Source organism: Lepidochelys kempii, chromosome 7, assembly GCF_965140285.1.
Source record: "Lepidochelys kempii isolate rLepKem1 chromosome 7, rLepKem1.hap1, whole genome shotgun sequence".
NCBI classification, from domain to species: domain Eukaryota; kingdom Metazoa; phylum Chordata; order Testudines; family Cheloniidae; genus Lepidochelys; species Lepidochelys kempii.
Window position 1 is genome coordinate 76,343,987 of NC_136386.1, and position 23,587 is coordinate 76,367,573.

At 42.2% G+C, this 23,587-nt stretch overlaps 1 long non-coding RNA gene across 6 annotated transcripts in view; it reads left to right on the forward strand.

Annotated features, from left to right (window-relative positions):
* The window catches only part of LOC140914770 (uncharacterized), a 74,571-nt gene that overhangs the window by 11,012 nt on the left and 39,972 nt on the right, over nt 1-23,587 (forward strand). For 5 of the 6 annotated variants that reach the window (XR_012159980.1, XR_012159982.1, XR_012159977.1 and 2 more), the window contains 4 exons: nt 19,832-19,911; nt 20,017-20,102; nt 20,614-20,662; nt 20,835-20,932. This is a non-coding gene — a long non-coding RNA (uncharacterized LOC140914770). Of the gene's footprint in view, nt 1-15,808; nt 16,311-19,831; nt 19,912-20,016; nt 20,103-20,613; nt 20,663-20,834; nt 20,933-23,587 lie in introns of those variants that run through there. The other variant, XR_012159979.1, reaches the window with a different exon arrangement.

Sequence of the window (23,587 nt, forward strand, 5' to 3'; positions counted from 1 at the left end):
GCCCCAACTGATTAAAGACTCAGTAAGCAACCCTCCATTTAGGAACTGGGAATGGATGGCATTTGCCTGGAATGCGGTACATCACTCGATTCCCTCCGTTGGGTAGACGGTGCTTTCCAGGCCGGCTATACCACGCACTAACCTTTGCTGCTATATGCATTAATTTTTTTGTGTACAATATTTACCAAAATAACCCTAATAACAAGACAAACAACACAAAACACACAACACAATCTTCATCACGACAGTAGACCCATGGTGTTCTGGCTTGTTCTTTCACTGGCGCCATCTTGCCCATAGTATCTGAAAAACAAAATAAACATTTCCCAGCCCCTTGGTGGGGACAGATTATTGCTTAAAAATACCCCCTTTTCTGACTGCAGGAAAACAGAAGAATGACCTTTATACTAGGCAGGCTAGGTTTTACCCTTAAAGGGAAAGGGTGAATTATTCTACTATTCATTTATGAAATTCATGAGGTTGTGTACCTCAGTTTCCCCTGTTGTACAACAGACCAGATTTGTAATGGTTTTTCTGCTGTGCCAAGCTTTAAGTTTATTCACAGGTAATAGCTGAGAGGCAGAATTACCATGAAATTTGCTTTTAATTACCATTTTTAGCGTGCTTAAAAATTTTCCAAAAAATTATACAGATTATACATTGTCACAGGATTATTCACTAGCATTTATTCTAAGGTTTAACATTGTGACAGTTAGATTACTTAGAGCCACCTTAAGGCTCAGTGTTGTGCATCTCACCCCTGTTGTTTCTCCAGAGGGGAACTGTCTTAACTTTTTTTGTTTCCCTCTTGCAGCTTTTAGCTGCTATTTATTACCAAAAAAAAAAAAAAAAATCCAGAATCTTTTCCCATTCTTTCAGTTCTGGCTGCCCCAGCCAGGAACATATTCCGTAATTTTTATTTAAAAAGATATTATACTTTATAAAAACATGGCAGTACCCAAAGGGTTAAATGCTAAATATCAAAGCCACATTACACTACGGGGCCCCTGGTCTAGCATAAGTATCTGTTAGTGTTGCAACTTTGAATGAGAGATTGAAATGGAATTTTAGTGGCATTTTTTTAATTATTTATTTTTAAAAAAAACTAAACCAATTTATTTTAAACCTACAAACAGGATTTTATAAATGATGAGTGCTGGTTTAAGTTCTTATTACAAAATTATACAAAAAGATTCAACCAAAAAAATTCTCTTTTGCTTATCACTCCTTGCACTACTGTTATATAACTGTACCCTGATTACACTTCCATTTTGTGCAATTAGACAGTAAAGTTCCAATAGAAACCCCTTACATTTTTTAGTGATTTTAATTAACTTGTCTAATAGTCAAATAATATAGATCAGAGTATTTGGCTACTTGCTGCCTGCAGCAGCCATTTTTTAACTACTAGGATTCCACCCAATGTGACTGTACCGACTGTATATATTTACCTTTATATAACTGGGTTTTATTTTTAAACTACACATTTCCTTTTTATTACACCACAACTGTTAGCAGCATTTTTACACCTTCCAACCGTTTATTTTTCTTCAAACTTCCCCCAAACTTTGTAGTATTAATTTTTACAAAACTACTTGTAACTATTTACTTACTTTAAATTATCTACTTGTGCATTTAATTCTTTAAGGTGGTATATTTTGCTTGTAACAAACATAGCCACCCAGTACAATTCCTGCAACACAGCTGCCCTTCCCTGTGCCTCCCTTACCTTGGGATTATTTAAAAAGGCAGTAAAATATTTATTCCTATGGTTACTCGTGGACCTTTTACTTAAAACATTTCAGTGAAATGCAGCAGACTTCTGTCATACTTTGTCCAAACAAACTTTTCACTAAGTATCCAAAGTACCGTTCATTAAAACTTCAGAAAACCAAAAGTGTGGGGGGAAGAGTAGGGGAGGGGGGAAAGAGGAAGAGGTGGCAAGAAAGCAATTAACCCTGTGAGATCTGTTTAAAGTACAGGCTACCAGCAGCAAATTAAGTAAACTGGGAAAAAGAAGAAAAGGATATTGTTAGCTCTGAGCTACCAGTAGGTCTCCCTGGGTTGAAACAGTTGGGAACCCTCACCCTTAGGTTCTCATTCTGCCTCCGGGAACCCTGCCGTTTTTTTATTCCCCCAGGACCAAGTCTCAGCTCCAGTTTTTTTAAAGTAGTTTGTTAACTCTGCTTTTGACTTTAAACCCTGTCGTGCCAAATTATTTTTAACTACTCCTAACTTTGATTTAGAACCCTTCAGCAGCTCTTGCTGAAGCAGCACTAAACTTGAAAGGTTTACAGGCAGCCTGAGAAGGGACGGGTGGGTAAATAGGGGCCGGGGAACAAGAATTTTGCTTTAAAGGTGTCTACTTGACCCTTCTGGGCCAGGTTCTTTGACTTAAGACGATTAAAATCTTTCATAGATTTTTAGCTAAAACCTGACAGACCCGAGAGCCTGCAACAAAACAGCCTTTTTCTTATTCTGGGAGCACCTGGATGCCAGGGCAGCTTCCACCCACCCCTGAATGGCTAGCCAACCCTGACAATCCCCAGGGGGGCCTGCATATGGATCCCCCATTTCCCTACTGATTAATAAACTCCTGGGAGCACTTGGGTGCCAGGGAAGCTTCCACCCACCCCTGGATGGCTGGCCAATCCTGACAATCCCTGGAGGGAGACACATAAGGACCTCCCCATCTCCCCACCAGTTTATTAAGAAACTCCTTAACCAGGGTTACAGTAAAGGGCCCATTCAACTTGCTTATCGAATCCATGGCGAGACGTGGTGATCAGGCATGACTCTCCCCTGAGATCCTGTTCATGACGCCAGATGTTAGAAGAAAGAGCAGGCTGACCCAGAGGCAGATTTGAGTAGATGGGCTTCTTTGTTGCGGTACTTGTTCTCCTGGACCCAATTGTCCAGTAAGCACTGAATTAGTTACAGCATGTTCTTTTTGTTTGTTAGTCTGTACACGCCTACATCCGTTACAACACCCCAAAACCCCTTATTAAGTAATAAAAACACCCATTTTGTTAGTAAACCCACCCTATCTATTGGGCGCAGCATTACACATTACACAGGCATTTTACCTTGAAAATATATTTCTTTGCAACAATCTGTTGCCATAAATCTCCCTTAATTTGCAGTTTTCAGGGGAGGGAGGAAGGAGCCATGACCCAGGGCTCGCTTATATAGCTGGGAAAAGAGGGGAGGAGGAGATAACACTTCTTTACCCTTCTTTTTCCTTTAGATCTCCTCATTTTTATATAGCTGCAACACTTATTAATTCTTAACAAGAAGAAAGGAGGGGAAAGGGGTAACACTTTATTAAGCGAAGGAATAGTGCCTACTCCCTGATACCATGCCAGCACACTAGCAGTTTATTGTTATACTTAACCCTAAAATATCCCAGCAGATTTCACCAAACAATGATGAGTAGGCCTGATAACTATATGGAAAAGGAAAATTCTATCTAACTACAGATAGAATTAATGTAAGGCACAAACAATAGCAAGACATTTACTGTAATGTGGCAATGTTATTTCCTTTCTCATATCCTGTGTTACAGTCACAAGTCAAGACTGTTTTACTGTTCTGATGCAATTACATGATGCATAGTCATTTTAGCCACATAAATGAATAATTTTGGAAACAAAGAACTCTGAAGCTCATGTGCATTATGGCTGAGTGTCCTCGAAGAGCCTTCTTAAAAAGGTCTATTGTATAAATTGTGGTGTTTTAATATTTATTTATTTTTGGTACAAAAGAAAGAACAACCCAATCAGACAATGAAGTTAAGTATTATAACTAAGAGCAGGGCTCATACCAGAGAGCTCAGGTCCTGATTTGGGTCAAAATGAAATCTGGGGGTAGTCACTTTCAGTTTGGCCAGAGAGAGACCTGACCTGTGAAATTCTGATCTGGATCCAAACTTGGGCAAAATTGAAAGGTGGTGGGAGTCAACCTCAATGTTCTGGCAAGGGGCCATTTTTACATATAAGCAAGCATATGGTGACAAAGTTCCTTCTCTACCTTGGTGGGTCTTGCACTTATTGGCAGATTTGTTCGCCTTGGAGCTTCATGGCAGCCCTCAGCTTGGCTGTTCTTCTGAATCCACAGTCCAAGTCAACAACTCCTGTGTCTGACCAGAAGTTGGGAGGATTTGGGAGGAACCCGGGCCCGCCCTCTACTCCGGGTTCCAGCCCAGGGCCCTGTGGAATGCAGCTGTCTAGAGTGCCTCCTGGAACAGCTGTGCGACAGCTACAACTCCCCAGGCTACTTCCCCGTGGCCTCCTCCCAACACCTTCTTTATTCTCACCATAGGACCTTCCTCCTGGTGTCTGATAATGCTTGTACTCCTCAGTCCTCCAACAGTCCGCGTTCTCACTCTCAGCTCCTAGTGCCTCTTGCTCCCAACTCCTCACACACACACCACAAACTGAAGTGAGCTCCTTTTTAAAACCTAGATGCTCTGATTAGCCTACCTTAATTGATTCTAGCAGCTTCTTGATTGGCTGCAGGTGTTCTAATCAGCCTGTCTGTCTTAATTGTCTCCAGAAGGTTCCTGATTGTTCTGGAACCTTCCCTGTTACCTTACCCAGGGAAAAGGGACCTACTTAGCCTGGGGCTAATATATCTGCCTTCTATTACTCTCCTGTAGCAATCTGGCCGAACCCTCTCACAATACCTAAAGTTTGATGATACCACACCATTATATATTACAGAACTACAGTACAATTTATAATGTGTCCCACCAGAAAGGGAGAATGATACATTTTGCAACAGGGCAGGGTAAGTCTGGAAGGAATGTAAGTAATTTTAAGTGAACAAAATTAAGAGAGGATGAAGAAACAGTGATGGAAAAGGTGACCAAAAGAAACATCACTCCAAACAAAGCCCACTGGACATAACTCTCCAAGTAGGCCAGACTGTCAAATCTGAGTAAGATACATTAGTGTGGCCTGGGAATGTAATCCAAAATGCAGTATATTCAAGACAATGTTTGCAGTGGATCATTTTTTAAAATGTTGCAATATATGCCACACAAGAACACCCTCCTTGACAGTAGGTGATGAAGTCTCTCTCCATAATCTGCCAGTTAAGTGCATGACGCAGGGAAGATTGTTACTAACCAGATTAGATGCCTCTTAAATCCATGGTATGACTAAAACTATATGCTATGGTGCATTCAGATGTTTCAAGAATTTTCAGTTCCAGCGTATCTGACAGGGTTGAACTCGTTCCTTTGTGAAAATGGGTTTAGATGTCCTGTGGGTAAGAATTGCCTTGTGTCCAGAAGGGCAATTAGGCAACTGCAGGGTATCAAAAGCCAAATATTTCCGTGGGTACAGCCATCCAGTACATTGTCAGTGCTGGAGACAGCAACTCAGGAAGTTGCCATCTGCTTTCTTTTTTCCTGTTGAGCAATTTCTTGTTAGTAGGGATTACTGAATTTTAACAAAAAGAACGAGGAGTTCTTGTGGCACCTTAGAGACTAAGAAATTTATTTGAGCATAAGCATTTGTGGGCTAAAGTAAACTTCATCAGATGCATGTAGTGGAAAATACAGTAGGAAGATCTATATACAGTAACTCCCCACTTAACGTCCTCTTGCTTAATGTTGTTTTGATCTTACGTCCCTGCTCAATTACAGAACATGCTCCATTTAAAGTTGTGCAATGCTTCGTTATAACATCATTTGGCTGCCTGCTTTGTCCACAGCTGGCAACCCCCCTACCAACTCCCCTACACCCCCCACAGCAGCTCCTGCCCGCTGACAGACCCTGGGATCAGCGTCTTCCCCCTCCTCCCCCCGCCCACAGCAATCAGCTGGCTTGCGGCTTTCTGGAGGAAGGAAAACCAGCTGATTGCTGCGGGCAGGAGGCAGGGAAGGTGGGGGGAGACTGTGTGCCGTGTCCTCACTCCTCCCCCTTAAAAAATTGCAAGCCAGCTGATTGCCACGGGCAAGAGGGAGGGGGGAGGAGCAAGGACGTGGCGTGCCTCCCCCCTGCCTCCTGACCTCGGCAATCAGCTGGCTTGCGGAGTTGAGGAGGCAGGGGAGGGAGGGGGGAGCCTGTGCACTGTGCCCTCCCCCCTCCCTTCTGCCTCCTGAATGCGCAAGCCAGCTAATTGCCATGGGCAGGAGGCAGGGGAGGGAGGGGGAGGAGCGAGGATGTGGCGGGGCCGAGTAAAGTCGGGGGAGACGAGGCGGGTTAAGGGTGGGGGTTTGGGGGAAGGAGTGGAGTGGGCTGGCCGAGGGTTGAACCTCCCACCCCTAGTGCTTGCAGAGAAGGGGAAGCTGCTGCTGCACAACGTGCTTCTCCTAGCCTACAGCACCTTCAGCCTCCTTGCCAGCCTCATTGTCTCCAGTGCCAGTGGGCTGTGCCTGTGTGGGGTAAGGCGGCAGCACTTCCCAACTATAGTACAGTACTGTAGGTACAGTATGTTTGTAAACACACAACACGTGCACACTAACCCCCCACCCCCAGCGATTCACTGTTGCTTTATGGCCCAACGGCCCTGCTCGGGAATAGGGCTCTACACCAAGCACTTGTGAGGCCACCAGCTTCCTGCAAAGCAGCTGCGGGTGGTGCACAGCAGAGGCGCTGCCTTGCTGTCTTGCTACAGTGATGATTGTAGTATTCAATTGCTTGTTTAAAATTGTTTAAAGTGTATATAATGCCTTTTGTCTGACAAAAAAAAATTTCCCTGGAACTAACCCCCACTATTTATGTTCATTCTTATGGGGAAATTGGATTTGCTTAACATCGTTTCACTTAAAGTCGCATTTTTCAGGAACATAACTACAATGTTAAGTGAGGAGTTACTGTATACAGAGAACATGAAAAAATGGAGGTTGCCATGCCAACTCTAATGAGGCTAATCAATTAAGATGGGCTATTATCAGCAAGGAAAAAAAAACTTGTGTAGTGATAATCAGGATGGCCCCTTTGAACCCGTTGACAAGAAGGTGTGAGTAACAGTAGGGGGAAAATTAGCATGGGGAAATAGTTTTTAGTTTGTGTAATGACTCATCCACTCCCAGTCTTTATTCAAGTCTAATTTAATGGTGTCCAGTTTGCAAATTAATTCCAGTTCTGCAGTTTCTTGTTGAAGTTTGTTTTTGAAGTTTTTTCGTTGAAGAATTGAGACTTTTACGTCTGTAATTGAGTGTCCAGGGAGGTTGAAGTGTTCTCCGACTGGTTTTTGAATTTTATAATTCTTGATGTCTGATTTGTGTCCATTTATTCTTTTGCGTACAGACTGTCCGGTTTGGCCAATGTACATGGCAGAAGGGCATTGCTGGCACATGATGGAATATATCACATTGGTAGATGTGCAGGTGAACGAGCCTCTGATAGTGTGGCTGATGTCATTAGGTCCTCTGATGGTGTCCCTTGAATAAATATGTGGACAGAGTTGGCAACGGGCTTTATTGCAAGGATAGGTTCCTGGATTAGTGTTTTTGTTGTGTGGTTGCTGGTTAGTATTTGCTTCAGGTTGGGGGGCTGTCTGTAAGCGAGGACTGGCCTGTCTCCCAAGATCTGTGAGAGTGAGGGATTGTCCTTCAGGATAGGTTGTAGATCCTTGATGATGTGCTGGAGAGGTTTTAGTTGGGGGATGAAGGTTCTGTTACTTTCTTTGTTGGGCCTGTCCTGTAGTAGGTGACTTCTGGGTACTCTTCTGGCTCTGTCTATCTGTTTTTCACTTCAGTAGGTGGGTACTGTAGTTGTAAGAATGCTTGATAGAGACCTTGTAGGTGTTTGTCTCTGTCTGAGGGGTTGGAGCAAATGCGGTTGTATCTTAGAGCTTGGCTGTAGACAATGGATTGTATGGTGTGGTCTGGATGAAAGCTGGAGGCATGTACGTAAGTATAGCGGTCAGTAGGTTTCCAGTATAGGGTGGTGTTTATGTGACCATCGCTTATTAGCACTGTAGTGTCCAGGAAATGGATCTCTTGTGTGGACTGGTCCAGGCTGAGGTTGATGGTGGGATGGAAATCGTTGAAATCATGGTGGAATTCCTCAAGGGCTTCTTTTCCATGGGTCCAGATGATGATGTCATCAGTGTAGCGCAAGTAGAGTAGGGGCGTTACGGGACGAGAGCTGAGGAAGCGTTGTTCTAAGTCAACCATAAAAATGTTGGCATACTGTGGGGCCATGCGGGTACCCATAGCAGTGCCGCTGACTTGAAGGTGTACATTGTCCCCAAACGTGAAATAGTTATGGGTGAAGACAAAGTCACAAAGTTCAGCCACCAGGTTTGCCGTGACATGATCGGAGATACTGTTCCTGACGGCTTGTAGTCTATCTTTTTGTGGAACGTTGGTGTAGAGGACTTCTATATCCATAGTGGCCAGGATGGTGTTTTCTGGCAGATCACCAAAGGATTGTAGCAGAAGTCAGCGGTGTCTCAAAAATAGCTAGGATAGCGTAGGGCCTGAGGAGAGAGTCTATGTAGCCAGACAATCCTGCTGTCAGGGTGCCAATGCCTGAGATGATGGGTCGTCCAGGATTTCCAGGTTTATGGATCTTGGGTAGCAGATAGAATACACCCCAGGTCAGGGTTCCAGGGGTGTGTCTGTGCAGATTTGTTCTTGTGTTTCTTCAGGGAGTTTCTTGAGCAGATGATGTAGTTTCTTTTGATAACCCTCAGTGGGATCAGAGGGTAATGGCCTGTAGAATGTGGTGTTAGAGAGGTGATTGGCAGCCTCTCGTTCATATTCTGACCTATTCATGATGACGACAGCACCTCCTTTGTCAGCCTTTTTGATTATGATGTCAGAGTTGTTTTTGAGGCTGTGGGTGGCATTGTGTTCTGCATGCATCTGATGAAGTGGGCTTTAGCCCACGAAAGCTTATGCTCAAATAAATTTGTTAGTCTTTAAGGTGCCGCAAGTACTCCTCGTTCTTTTTGCTGATACAGACTAACACGGCTACCACTCTGAATTTTAACAGTACACATTTGTCAATGAAAGGCAGGAGGGGAAAGCATTGCTTTCCTGGAGATCTCTGTAGAGTGAGGATAATTTTTTCATTTTACTAGGCTATCAAGGATTAACAGTTAGCTTTCCTCTCTCTTATTTAACTAAATTGTATCCAAACAGGCAAGGACGGACCTCATCTTGAGAGAGAGACTGTCTTGTGGTCCACCTCCCTTCCCACTCACAATCATATAGCATCCCTGTGGCAATAGCAGCAATTGCTTACATGGAAAAGTCATAGCAGGAAAGCATTAATTACCCTATTTGAGTGCTATTTACCAGCTGGAGACAGGCAGGAGAGCCAGCACCATGCAAACGACCCTCTCTCCACGTCACTGGGTGCTCCCTGAACCATGTGACCACAGTGTAGAAACTTAGTTAAGCCGTTTCCTTAAAGGATGGGTAGAAACTTAAATAGTAAGTACAGGCCAAATAACTTTTGCAAGAATCAGTGTCAGAATATTAAAGACTATTTCCAGGTTGTTTATTTATCAGATAAATACAAATGACTGGCATAAGGCAATTAAAAAACCTATACACTTGATGCTAGAGGAACAAAAATGAACTCATCTGATGCTGCAGTTCTGCTCAGCGACAAGAGACTCTTACGAAAGGGACTGAGAAAGCGGTTTAATCCTTTCCTGGGGAAAAAAAAGCTATCACCCCCCTGCCCTGCAAATCTATTACAGCTTGAGAAGGGCAAGTGTGAGGCCAAACTCCTCCTGTTTGTTGTGTGATAACCATTCACTGATTAAACAGGATATCCTGGAAGTGAGAATTGAAATAGGATTTTTGAAAGTTGCGTTGTGCCAAGACCACACACTGCACTATCTCCTCAGAATGTGAAAGTACTTGCTCAGTCTCCCAAACAGCTCTGGCTATAACTGCTTACCTTAAACTAATTTAAGAAACATTTTCTTTTTCATTATTGTAATATCCCCCAAAATAAAAATATACAGTTTATTCAAATCTTGTTTTTTATTCTGGGAACTTTAACTGAGCATTTTAAGAGTACGTCTTTGCTTTAAACTTTTGAACACTGCATTTTATAAAAACGTACTGCAGTACTCCTAGTCACTCCTCATTTCCTCTTTGCCTTGGCCTTCCACAGCCTGGTTAAACTTCTGATCTTCTCTGCCAAGATATTGCACAGCTTTGACCCCGTTTTCTGCTCTACTCCAATTTCTTCATCCACCTCCTTTTGTTCTACCCAAACTCCCCTCCTTACTGGTACCTTTGTGTTCAATTCTTTTTCCCCCTTTATGCTTAGACAAGTCCCAAACACTTTCAAACGGATACCACTTAGGTTAGGAAGGCAAACAAACATACTACTCACAAGCTGGTTGTGATCTCCATGTACTAAGGAGGATTATTGTTTGCTAACCTTTTTACACAAAAATTATCAGTGATTTTCTACACCAATAACCCAGTTAGATAAAATGCAATGTCATTCTCAGTGCAGGAATTAGGTGTAGAGCCAACCCTACAATCACGCATTAACCCAGGCATATATTTATTAAAAAACTCCCCCCAAAAGAGTATGCAATGCTAATTAAAATGTACACAAATATCAGTGAAATAATCATTTCTATTTTCCTAGTCTCAGCATTTATTACCACTTTATTGCCAGAGGTCATATGCAAAATCCTTACCTCTGTCCAGAACTCTTTCATCGCAACACTGACTATTGCTCTCAGTGTAGAAGAACTTTCAACTCAAGTTAACATATTGAGCTGTATTTACATATAACTTGCTGTTAATACACATTACTGGAACATCCAAAATTTATACTTGGTTAAAATGTTTTATGGACAAATAGTAATTGTGAATTGCTAATCAGCTAACTTATGATGTAGTGTGTCTTCCATTTCATAGAGCCTAAATTATTCAATCTTATTAGATTGAATGACATTACTTTCAGCTCTATTTGGCATTTAAACAGCAACGTGATCTTGCATGTTACTTTCCATTTAAAATTATCATAATTCCCATCCCATTTGGAAACCCCAGCAAAAATAAAGGTTCCACACCTGGAACACTTACATTTTAGCTCTTCTCAGAGTAAAAACTGATACATTTAAAAACCCATCTGGGTGGAATATGCACTGGATGATAAAAATGTGAGGTAGAATCTATAAAAACTAGGGAACAGCCACAGATTTGGAGATATAGGAATCTATATTTGAGTAGGGATATATTAGCGATCACCTAACCAGGATGGTGACAGTGACTGTGAAATGCTCAGGAAGATTAGAGAGGCTATAAAAATAAAAAAACCTCAATAATAATGGTGGATTTCAACTATCCCTATATTGACTGGGTACATGTTACCTCAGGACAGGATGCAGAGATAAAGTTTCTTGACACCTTAAATGACTGCTTCTTGGAGCAGCTAGTCCTGGAACCCATAAGAGGAGAGGCAATTCTTGATTAAGTCTTAAGTGGAGCACGGGATCTGGTCCAAGGGATTAATATAGCTAGATTGCTTGGTACTAGTGACCATAATATAATTAAATTTAACATCCCTGTGGGAGGGAAAACACCACAGTGGCCCAACACTGAAGCATTTAATTTCAGAAAGGGGGACTACACTAAAATGAGGAAGTTAAGTTAAACACAAATTAAAAGGTACAGTGCCAAAAGTAAAATCCCTGCAAGCTGCATGTAAACTTTTTAAAGACACCATAGAAGAGGCTCAACTTAAAGGTATACCCCAAATTAAAAAACATAGTAAGAGAACCAAAAAAGTACCACCATGGCTAAACAACAAAATAAAAGAAGCAGTGAGAGTCAAAAAGGCATCCTTTAAAAAGTGGAAGTTAAATCCTAGTCAGAAAAATAGAAATGAGCATAAACTCTGGCAAATGAAGTGTAAAAATGTAAGTAGGAAGGTCAAAAAAGAATTTGAAGAACAGCTAGCCAAAGATTCAAAAAGTAATAGCAATTTTTTTTTAAAGTACATCAGAAGCAGGATGCCTGCTAAACAAACAGTGGAGCCACTGGATGATCTACATGCTAAAGGAGCACTCAAGGACAATAAGGCCATTGCGGAGAAACTAAATTACTTCTTTGCATCGGTTTTCATGGCTGAGGATATGAGGGAGATTCCCAAACCTGAGCCATCCTTTTTAGGTGACAAATCTGAGGAACTGTCCCAGATCGAGGCATCATTAGAGGAAGTTTTGGAACAAACTGATAAACTAAACAGTAATACATCACGAAAACCAGATGGTATTCACCCAAGAGTTCTGAAGGAACTCAAATGTGAAATTGCAGAAATAATAACTGTAGTTTGTAACCTATCATTTAAATCAGCTTCTGTACCAAATGACTGAAGGATAGCTAATCTGATGCCAATTTTTAAAAAGGGCTCCATAGGTGATCCTGACAAATACAGGCTGGTAAGCCTGACTTCAGTACCAGGCAGACTGGTTGAAACTATAGTAAAGAACAAAACTGTCAGACACATAGATGAACATAATTTGTTGGGGAAGAATGTTTTTTGTAAAGGGAAATCATGCCTCACCAATCTACTAGAATTCTTTGAGGGGGTCAACAACCATATTGACAAGGGGGATCCAGTGGATATAGTATACTTAGATTTTCAGAAAGCCTTTGACAAGGTCCCTCCCCAAAGGCTCTTAAGCAAAGCAGGCTGTCATGGGGTAAGAGGAAAGGTCCTCTCACGGATTAGTAACTGGTTAAAAGATAGGAAACAAAGGGTAGGAATAAATGGTCAGTTTTCAGAATGGAGAGAAGTAAATAGTGGTGTCCCCCAGGGGCCTGTACTGGGACCAGTCCAATGCAACATATTCATAAATGATCTGGTAAAAAGGGGTAAACAGTGAGGTGGCAAAATTTGCAGATGATACAAAACTACTCAAGATAATTAAGTCCCAGGCAGACTGCGAAGAACTACAAAAGGATCTCACAAAACTGGGTGACTGGGCAATACAATGGCAGATGAAATTCAATGTTGATAAATGCAAAATAATGCACATTGGAAAAAATAATCCCAACTATACATATAAAATAATGGGGCCTAAATTAGCTGTTACCACTCAAAATAGAGATCTTGGAGTCATTGTGGATAGTTCTCTGAAAATATCCACTAAATGTGCAGCAGCAGTCAAAAAAGCAAACAGAACGTAGGAATCATTAAGAAAGGGATAGATACTAAGACAGAAAATATCATATGCCCACATAGAATCATAGAACTGAAAGGGACCTCGAGAGGTCATCTAGTCCAGCCCCTGCACTCATGGCAGGACTAATTATCTAGAGTCTAGACCATTCCTGACAGGCGTTTGTTTAAGTTGCTCTTAAAAATCTCCAGTGATGGAGATTCCAAAACCTCCCTAGGCAATTTATTCCAGTGCTTAACCACCCTGACAGGTAGGAATTTTTTCCTATTTGTCCAGCCTAAACCACCCTTGCTGCAATTTAAGCCCATTGCTTCTTGTCCTAGCCTCAGAGGTTAAGAAAAACAATTTTTCTTCCTCTTCCTTGTAACAACCTTTTACATACTTGAAAACTTATGTCTCTCTCAATCTTCTCTTTTCCAGACTAAACAAACCCAATTTTTCAATCTTCCCTCATAGATCATGCTTTCTAGACTTTAATCATTTTTGTTGCTCTTCTCTGGACTCTCTCCAATTTGTCCACATCCTTTATGAAATGTGGCGCCCAGAACTGGACACAATACTACAGTTGAGGCCTAATCAGAGCAGAGGAGAGCAGAAGAATTACTTCTTGTGTCTTGCTTACAACACTCCTGCTAATACATCCCAGAATGATGTTTGCTTTTTTTTGGCAACAGCATTACACTGGTGACTCATATTTAGCTTGTGGCCCACATCTTGAATACTGTGTGCAGATGTGCTCACCCCATCTCGAAAAAGATATATTGGAATTGGAAACAGTTCAGAAAAGGGCAACAAAAATGAGTAGGGTTATGGAACAGTTTCCATATGAGGAGAGATTAGTAAGACTGGGACTTTAGAACAGAGATAACTAAGGGGGGGGGGAATATGATAGAGGTCTATAAAATCATGACTGTGTGGGGAAAGTAAATAAAAAAGCGTTATTTACTCCTTCTCATAACACAAGAACGAGGGGTCACCAAATGAAATTAATAGACAGCAGGTTTAAAACAAACAAAAGGAAGTATGTTTCATACAAGACAGTCAACCTGTGGAACTCCTTGCCAGATGATGTTGTGAAGGCCAAGACTATAACAGGGTTCAAAAAAGAATTAGATAAGTTCATGGAGGATAGGTCCACCAATGGCTATTAGCCAGGATAGGCAGGGATGGTGTCCCTAGCCTCTGCTTGCCAGAGGTTGGAATGTATGATGGGATGGATCACTTGATGATTACCTGTTCTGTTCATTTCCTCTGGGGCACTTAGCATTGGCCACTGTCAGGGAACAGTATGCTGGGCTGGATGGACCTTTGGTCTGACCCAGTATGGCCATTCTTATGAAATTAGGAATTATGCAACTACATTTGTACAGACTCAGAGAAAGGTAACGTGGGAGGGGTGGTGGTTTGAACACTGTGCATTGTCTTAGTGATTAGGCCTTAATATTGCAAAATCAAAAACAGGAGTGATTCAAATCCAAGACCCATTTCATCCAAAGATCAAGGTGTGGGTGAGGAAGGGTATAGTTGCATGAATGACTCCAGTTTTGTCTTATGGAACACAGGAGAGTCCTAGCAGGATGAATAATAGACTCACTGAGTGAGATTCATCCCTGACATAAACCCACAAAAGTGAATGGGGATAAATTTGGCCAATTAAGAAGCGGTATAATTATGTAGGAGTTAATGATGAACTAATACATATACTATGACAATGGGCCATAATCCCTTTTTGGTCTGCGACAAACTAAATAAACAAAAATTATTATGTGACCTACCATAACCAACAATCCTTTGAAGTCAGTGCTGGCACATTCCTTTAGTTTGTCCTCTTCTACGTGTTAGGTACTTGTCTTACACGCAAACTAAGAATTTACTTACCAGGAGACTTATGTACCTTATTTGGTAAAAATAAAACACATGAATTATTCATATAAACATGGGAAGCATTGTTGATAAAAGATTAATAGAAACTGGCAGTTGACAAAACACAAATAGTGCTGAAACTTGTGTCTAAAATGATCAGCCAAATTAAAAAAGGTTACCAAATAAATAATCAAATAAATTGTAATAAGTATGTGTGGTGTGGCGGGGGGGAGGGGCGGTGGAGTTAAATTGCTGTACAGGTATAGCTCATTTTTGTTTCTGTACAGTTTACACTTATATTTGAATTAATACCTTTTTTTAACCTATTATTTCTTAACATAGAAATCATTATTAAAAGGCTAGAGCAAAATAATCTCATCTGCTGATCAACTGATCTAGCCTTCCAAAACGCGGTGCATAATTCTGATCCAATGCCCTGAGCCTGATCTGCACTACAAAGTTAGGTCAACATAAATTGCCTTGCGTCAGCCTATTTATGGATGCGTCTCCGGCCAGTAAACACATCCCATTAGGGCGATGCAGTAAAACTACCTCCACAAACAATATAGAGACCTGTTCATTCTTCTGTGGTCAACATAGTGCAAGCGTACACACTGCACACTCTGTGTCAACCCTAACAGTCCTCCAGCAACTGTCCCACAAGACCTCATTCCCCTCTCCGTTCACAAGTTTAAATGCCACTGCCCAGGGCGGTCACAGAAACTAGAAGCCCCCCACCCCCACCCTTTGAAAACCCCACCTATTTTTTGGCAGTGTCCTTTCCTGGTTGTCCACCTTGGCAGGCACACCTAGAAGTTTACCTTTGTTGTTTGTGTCCAACCGACCATGGCTCCACATGTACAGCTACTTGACACGATTCTGCCCAGAGTAGAGAGGAGGTATTGGATTTCCTGGGCCTGCAGTGCGAACAGGCTATGCAAGCACAGCTACAGACCAGCTGTAGCAGCACTGACATCTATCAGCAGATTGCACGGGGGACGTAGGCAAAGGGGTACAGCAGAGATCAGCAGCAGTGCCATGGTAAAGTGACAGAACTTCACCAGGGATATCAGAAGGAAAGGGACTGCATGCCATACTTAGCAATGACCCTATCAACCCTACAAGGCCATTGTGGATACCTCAGAAGAGACCAAGATGGACACCCTTGCTTTGAACAGCAAGGAGCAGCAGGAAAGGAGGGAGGAAGAGGTGTGTGGCAGTGTGTGCCATGAACCAGGACCTGTTTGAACCACAGCAAGAATCTAGCCAGTCCCTCTAGGTGAGCACAGATGAGCCCGTTGATGAAGGGGACAGGAGCTCGGGTGAGTGAGGGAATGGATTTTTCCTTACAATTTTTTATTTGCTTCTCTTTCCTCTCTCCTCCCCTGCCCCCATTTAAAGTTGGTGCTTGGCCCATCCCCAAGTGAATAAGGCAAAAGTACTGACTTTTCATTGATTTGCCAGTATATTGTGAGAAAATAAAAAGGTAGGAGGTAAATTTAAAATAAATTCTTGAACAGTGCTGTGGCAGTCTGGTTACACGATCCACATCGATTCGGTGTCCTGTGTGGGGGAAGAGGCACAACAAACAGCAGTAGAGTTGGCATCTGTTTTTCATTTCCCTGTTGGGCTGGGGGTGGGGCGTGCGGAGCACTTTGTTTATGCACAGAGGGATGTCCCTTTTGTCCTCCTGAGAGATCTCGATGTAACTTTCATGGAGATACTCTGCAATCCTCTCCTGAAGTTCTCTAGATATGGCAGTCCGATTTCTTCCTCCATGATAGGAAACTTTCTCATGCCATTCAGTGATGAGCTTGGCTGGCGCCATTGGAGCAAGCAGGCTAGTAGCATATGGGCCTGGGCAGCTCCACGACATGAGTAGCAGCTATGTTCTCTGTGCCTTTGTGACTCTTGGGAGTAAGATAGGCAGTGCTGCTTTGGGCTGGTATGAAAAAGATTGCCAGCATTCACTGCAATTGCCCTGAACTTGTACCTATGGAATGGGAGCCAGAATTTTAGAGCTTCAGGCAACACAGCCAGGTTCAGATTCCCCTTAAGACATAATGAGTAAGGCTGAAGTACGTGCACAGCCCCACTGAAGTCGGTGGGGCTACTTGGAGAGGAAGATGTTACCCAACCTGACTAACAACTTAGGGCTGGCTTCTGAGACTTGTAGTATTTTGTTTGTTTTCATTTATTTTATTGGTGGAAGAAGGACAAGTACAACACAAGGCAGAATTATACACTAAGCTGAATTTTCCATGTCTCAGATCATGTTTAAATAATGCAAATAAATTTAGTCATTTTATATTTCCCCTAGTTTGTTTCTGGTCATTACTTTGGTACATTCTAACAATTTTAATTAATTATTCATAAAAACAAAACAATATGTTGAATTATTTAAGCCAAAGTGCTGTATAAATGTGGTTTTTGAACATGAAGGGAGAAACTTTAAATCCACTTTCTCCTCCTACTTTGGCTCTGGGGACAATCATCACAATTCTGAATGTCAAAGTTCAGAAGGTGAAATGCTGCGGCAGTTTATGCAGGTTCTTGCCTGGGCCTACTTGCTCTCTGCTAACACTGGAGACAGCATCAAGAGAGATTCATGCTCCCTTGTTTTTATTTAGTTTTTGTTCTGTACTTTTTTTTCCCCTCCAAAAGATAGAAGAAAGTCAAAACCAGTTTGCATATGAAATGTGCCTACTGAGAGCAGCAACCTATATCAGGCTTGTATATCAAAAGTGCTGACCCTGGGCCACTGCTAAGTTAGATCTGAGCTGAGCTAACTTTCAAATATACAGGTGCTCTGCAGTCTTTTTCTGACCCTTTAAAATTGGGTGCAGTGCAGCGGGAGTTTTGCCATTGACTTCAGTGGGCCAGGGTTTCACCCTTGGGTGCCCATGGAACTGTGACAGCAATAAAGACTGCATGAGCTCAACCTGAAATCTTTACTCATGCAAGTTTTCATTACTCATATATTATCCCCTCAGAAATGAATTTGCAGAATTGAACCTTTAGCCATCAATCCTGCTCTCACTCACATCAAAGGCAAAACTCCCACTGATTTCAGCAAGAGCAGGGTTCAGTGCATAGTTTGGAAAACAATATAGGTTATACAAAGCTAATACACAGCACTTTCTAAAGGGAAGTTTAAAGGGAAGTGTTTAAAAACAAATATTCATGTCTTTTCCAAATATGAAACAACTTGAAAATCCTTAATTATCTTTAAGAACTAACACCATTCAAATAGTCCATGATTAAACATTCAGGACAACAGTCATAATAATCTTTGAGTTGCTTAATAGTTTGAGGAATGCAGTAAGTTTTAACAAATTTAATTCTTTAATATGTTGTCATGGCTAACACTTGTTTTGGAAAGAAAAAAAATCATTTAAAAAAAACTGGTATGACAGTTCTAGCTCATTAAAATCTGCTGAAAAAAATTCACTGTACAAAACATAAGTGAATGGGTGGTTTTAAAATTACCCAGGAATATGTTCTGACAAGTAACATGAAAATATACTCACTAAGAAGTTTGAAAACCTTGGTAATTCTAACTGCCTACCCAAGAAAGCTTGGATTCCTAATTTAGAACAAAGAATACTTTGCACTTAGAGTACATAATAATTTCCATCTGAGGATTTAAATGCACCGCACACATTATGAACACTTTCTGGCCAAAACGATTAAGAGGAGGCTGAGGGGACATTTCCAGTACCAGGAAGCACAAAAAAAAAGGAGTGTTTAGTGCAAGTCTGAATGAAGGCACGGATGAGCTTGACTATCCACCTTACATGCCCCCGCCCCCGCCCCCACCCCCACCCCTTGAGAATAAAGAAACAAAGCAATGACGCAGCTAATAATATGGGAAGGAAGAGCAAGTAAACTGCTAAAGCCTTTCCCAAAGTGTCTGAGATCTTATACCTTTCCATTAGTGATTAGCAAACTCCAGTCCATGTCAGGAAAAACAATACTCAGTCACTGCCTTGGTTTTTATCCAGCAAATCTGCACTTAGTTTAACAAACCTTCATCTATCTAGGGACTTCTAAGCAGGCTATCCCACAAACAGCCTCACTCAGCTGGGGTCAGGGAGACACTGGGGTAATTCAACAAAGGGATCCCAGACACCATGTGGCCTGGAAGCTCCATGTGGAGATGTCCATCTTCTCCAACACAATGACTAGATCATTCAAGAACTCTTGACATTGGAACATCGAGGTGCAGAAAGGTTCACTGAGGTCTGCTCCGATTCTGTCAGGCATTCAGGGAACCTGCAATATTTCTGCAAGAGGATATGGCTCTAGATCTGCCTGGTGATACTTTCTTCCTCATCGAAAAGCTTGGATTCCATTATCTGTGGAACAGTTACCATACTGAAGATGGACAGTCACACACTTGAGGCCTGGACAGTTCAGGTTTCAATACTAGCAAACACACGTGTCTGTTTAAATAAATGTTTATATGGCAAGAGAGCTTGCTCACCGCTAGGTGGACATGGTTTCCAATGCTGATGTGGAAAGGCTGGTTAAAAGAAAATAAGGGGGTTCAGGGCAGCTTCTTTTGTTATCAAAGATCCCAACGTCAGAAACATGAGTTTAAATCTGTCATGTGTATGTAAAAAAATACATGAAGCTGAACAGTTTGAGAGGAAAGGATTATTTAACAGTAACTCTTGCTCTTCGAATGTTTTGCCTACACAGAGCCATGCTCTAGGAGTCTTGTGCCTATCCACAGAACCTCTCTCAGAGCAATAGGGGTCAGTGAAAGGACATGCATAATTCTCAAGCCCCACATTCCACCCTGCCCTCTAAACATCTCCCCCTTCTTCTCTACCTTCAGAAACCCTATTTGGAGTGAGAGTCCAAGGCAAAGAGGGAAGATCCTGATGAAGGCAATATACATTCAAATCACAAATTACTGTAAGTAGCCCCCTCCCCCTTCTCCATGTGGAGATTAGCTTTAACATCAGGCTAAATACCCGCACTAGTTGAACAGTGACTGAAGTACTGTCTTCCCCCAACCAGCATCAATTCTTGATGCACTTGAAGCCCTCCAGATCTTCTAGGAGGGCACACTGCTGATACAAGACATTCAGAAGCAAGATCATCAGGTATTTCATAATAGGATTGGATGTATACTCTCTCAGCCCTTGAGCTGGAGGTAACCTTTAAATTTAAGGCCACTGTTTGTTCATCTTTCTAAATTACTTTGTTCTGTCCAAATAGCAATTAATAGCTCTTGACATGTAGGTGTATAACCTCACATTTACACTCAATTTTTGTCCCCATGAACCAGAGCCATTTCCTGTGCCTTTGCAAGATGTAGAAGTAGACAGCTCAAAGGTCGAGAGCCCTGACCCAAATCCTCAGGGGGTTGAGAACAGGAATTATACTCCCTAGAGCAGGCATACAAAAATTGTTTATCCTTAGGTCCAAAACAGGACAGAGGCCACCATTTCTTCCCTGGACAATTGTCCCCAAACTCAAAAGGTCAAAATAAACTGTTTCCCATGTCTCAAACCAGGAAGAGTCCTCAAAGGGTGGAGCAGTACAGGAAGAATTAGGATCTGCAAATTCCAAGACTTATCACATTCCTCTGATGCATTCTCTAAATTTGTACAGGTGCAGCAGCAATACCTATAGCTGAGGGGGCAGATCTTCGCTTTCTTTGGTAGGTATGGAAATATCTTCCAGATTATTTCATGCTTTGCTGGCAGACAGCTTCTGAAGAAGACTGCTGTAATTTATATATGAAATCAAAATACAGATTTGCTGCTGACAACAGGGTGATTCAAGCCCAAAAGAGCTGGCTGTGAACTTTGTGATTTTCATCCTTCTAACAGACCGGTCTTCCTTGGGTATCTTGGACACTACTTCCGGGCTGCTAGCCATAGCTGAAGCAGTGTCTGGACAACACCTTCATTTCCATGAATGAATCCAGGTATTTCTTTTTTGTCCTCAGGAATGTACGGGGGCAAAGAGGCAAAAAAGCAAAAACACTTGGAAATGTATAAACAGACTGATAATTGGCAGCTGCAAAAGACAGAGCACAGGGGCATAAACCTGTCTTCCTAAGATGTCCAGTCATCTGAACTGACCAAGGGTCAATTACATTTCCAGCTCCATATTTCTTATTTGGAAAAATACTGGAAAAATAATTTGAAGAGCTTGTATAAGAAATTGAGTTTCCCTGTGACTGAAATAGAGTCAGAGTGGATTCAGACCTCTTTAGGGAGCTGAAACATTCTTACTGACATTAAGAATTATTCTCTCGCTCATGGAACTCTAGGATGTCAAAATGCTTGTGCAGCTTCCTGGGCAAAGCTGCAAAGAGAATCACAAACCACAGCTGTTCCTCTGACCACCAAGTTTTGAAAGACTATAATGTCATTCAGAGAAGGGGAGGAAGCAGTCAACACAACCTTAGCTAAGGAAGACGTGCCTCTGAGAACTGTCCCACCTTCTCCTCCCAAGAGAATGATTTTATATAATTAAGAACTACTGATCCTGTAAACACAGAATAAATCCCAGGAAAGATGAATATCAGAGACTACTTCGATATTCCCATGCCTGAACCAAACTCCCCTAAGATTTAGCTGCCAAAGAATGGAATGGCACTTGCTTATCTTGCGGGTTGGGGGGGGGGGGGGGGGATGGTTTGGTGACCATTCCTGCAATGGAAAGAGAGCAACTGGTGGATAGTTGAAGTAGGAGGGCTTTTTATACCCTTAACTGCTGAGCTTGAGGGGATTGTGCACACATCCTAAATGCTAATTACTACTGAAAAGTGCTTCTGTGACCTTCTGGTTAGGCACGAGTCCTATGGCAGGGTATTGTCCAAGGAATGTTACAACTAAGGGCTTGTCTACACTGGCACTTTACAGCGCTGCAACTTTCTCACTAAGGGGTGTGAAAAAACACTCCCCCCTCAGCGATGCAAGTTTCAGCGCTGTAGCGCGCCACTGTAGACAGTGCCCCAGTGCTGGGAGCCGTGGTCCTAATGCTGGCAGCTATTCCCCTTGTGGAGGTGTTTTTGTTATAGTGCTGGGAGAGCTCTTTCCCAACGCTATGCCGCAACTACACAAGCCATGTTAAATCGCTACCGTGGCGCTTTAACGGTGCTAGTGAAGACATGCCCTTAGAACAATCCACTGCCTCCAAACATGGCAGCATCTTGGGTTGTCTATTTCACCATAAAGAAAAGGAGGACTTGTGGCACCTTAGAGACTAACTGATTTATTTGAGCATAAGCTTTCGTGAGCTACAGCTCACTTCATCGGATGCATACTGTGGAAACTGCAGAAGACATTATATACACAGAGACCATGAAACAATACCTCCTCCCACCCCACTCTCCTGCTGGTAATAGCTTATCTAAAGTGATCACTCTCCTTACAATGTGTATGACAATCAAGGTGGGCCATTTCCAGCACAAATCCAGGTTTTCTCACCCCCCCTTCCCCCCCCCACACAAACTCACTCTCCTGCTGGTAATAGCTCATCCAAACTGACCACTCTCCTTACAATGTGTATGATTATCAAGGTGGGCCATTTCCAGCATAAATCCAAGTTTAACCAGAACATCTGAGGGGGCGGGGGGTAGGAAAAAACAAGGGGAAATAGGCTACCTTGCATAATGACTTAGCCCACTCCCAGTCTCTATTTAAGCCTGAATTAATAGTATCCAATTTGCAAATGAATTCCAATTCAGCAGTTTCTCGCTGGAGTCTGGATTTGAAGTTTTTTTGTTGTAAGATAGCGACCTTCATGTCTGTAATTGCATGACCAGAGAGATTGAAGTGTTCTCCGACTGGTTTATGAATGTTATAATTCTGGACATCTGATTTGTGTCCATTTATTCTTTTACGTAGAGACTGTCCAGTTTGACCAATGTACATGGCAGAGGAGCATTGCTGGCACATGATGGCATATATCACATTGGTGGATGTGCAGGTGAACAAGCCTCTGATAGTGTGGCTGATGTTATTAGGCCCTGTGATGGTGTCCCCTGAATAGATATGTGGGCACAGTTGGCCTGGATTTGGGCTGGAAATGGCACACCTTGATAATCATACACATTGTAAGGAGAGTGGTCAGTTTGGATGAGCTATTACCAGCAGGAGAGTGAGTTTGTGTGTGTGTGTGGGGGGGGGGGGGGGGGGGAGAGAGAGAGAGAGAGAGATGAGAAAACCTGGATTTGTGCTGGAAATGGCCCACCTTGATTATCATGCACATTGTAGGGAGAGTGGTCACTTTGGATAAGCTATTACCAGCAGGAGAGTGAGTTTGTGTGTGTGGTTTTTGGAGGGGGGGTGAGAAAACCTTGATTTGTGCTGGAAATGGCCCACCTTGATTATCATACACATTGTAAGGAGAGTGATCACTTTAGATAAGCTATTACCAGCAGGAGAGTGGGATGGGAGGAGGTATTGTTTCATGCTCTCTGTGTATATAATGTCTTCTGCAGTTTCCACAGTATGCATCCGATGAAGTGAGCTGTAGCTCACGAAAGTTTATGCTCAAATAAATTGGTTAGTCTCTAAGGTGCCATAAGTACTCCTTTTCTTTTTGCGAATACAGACTAACACAGCTGTCA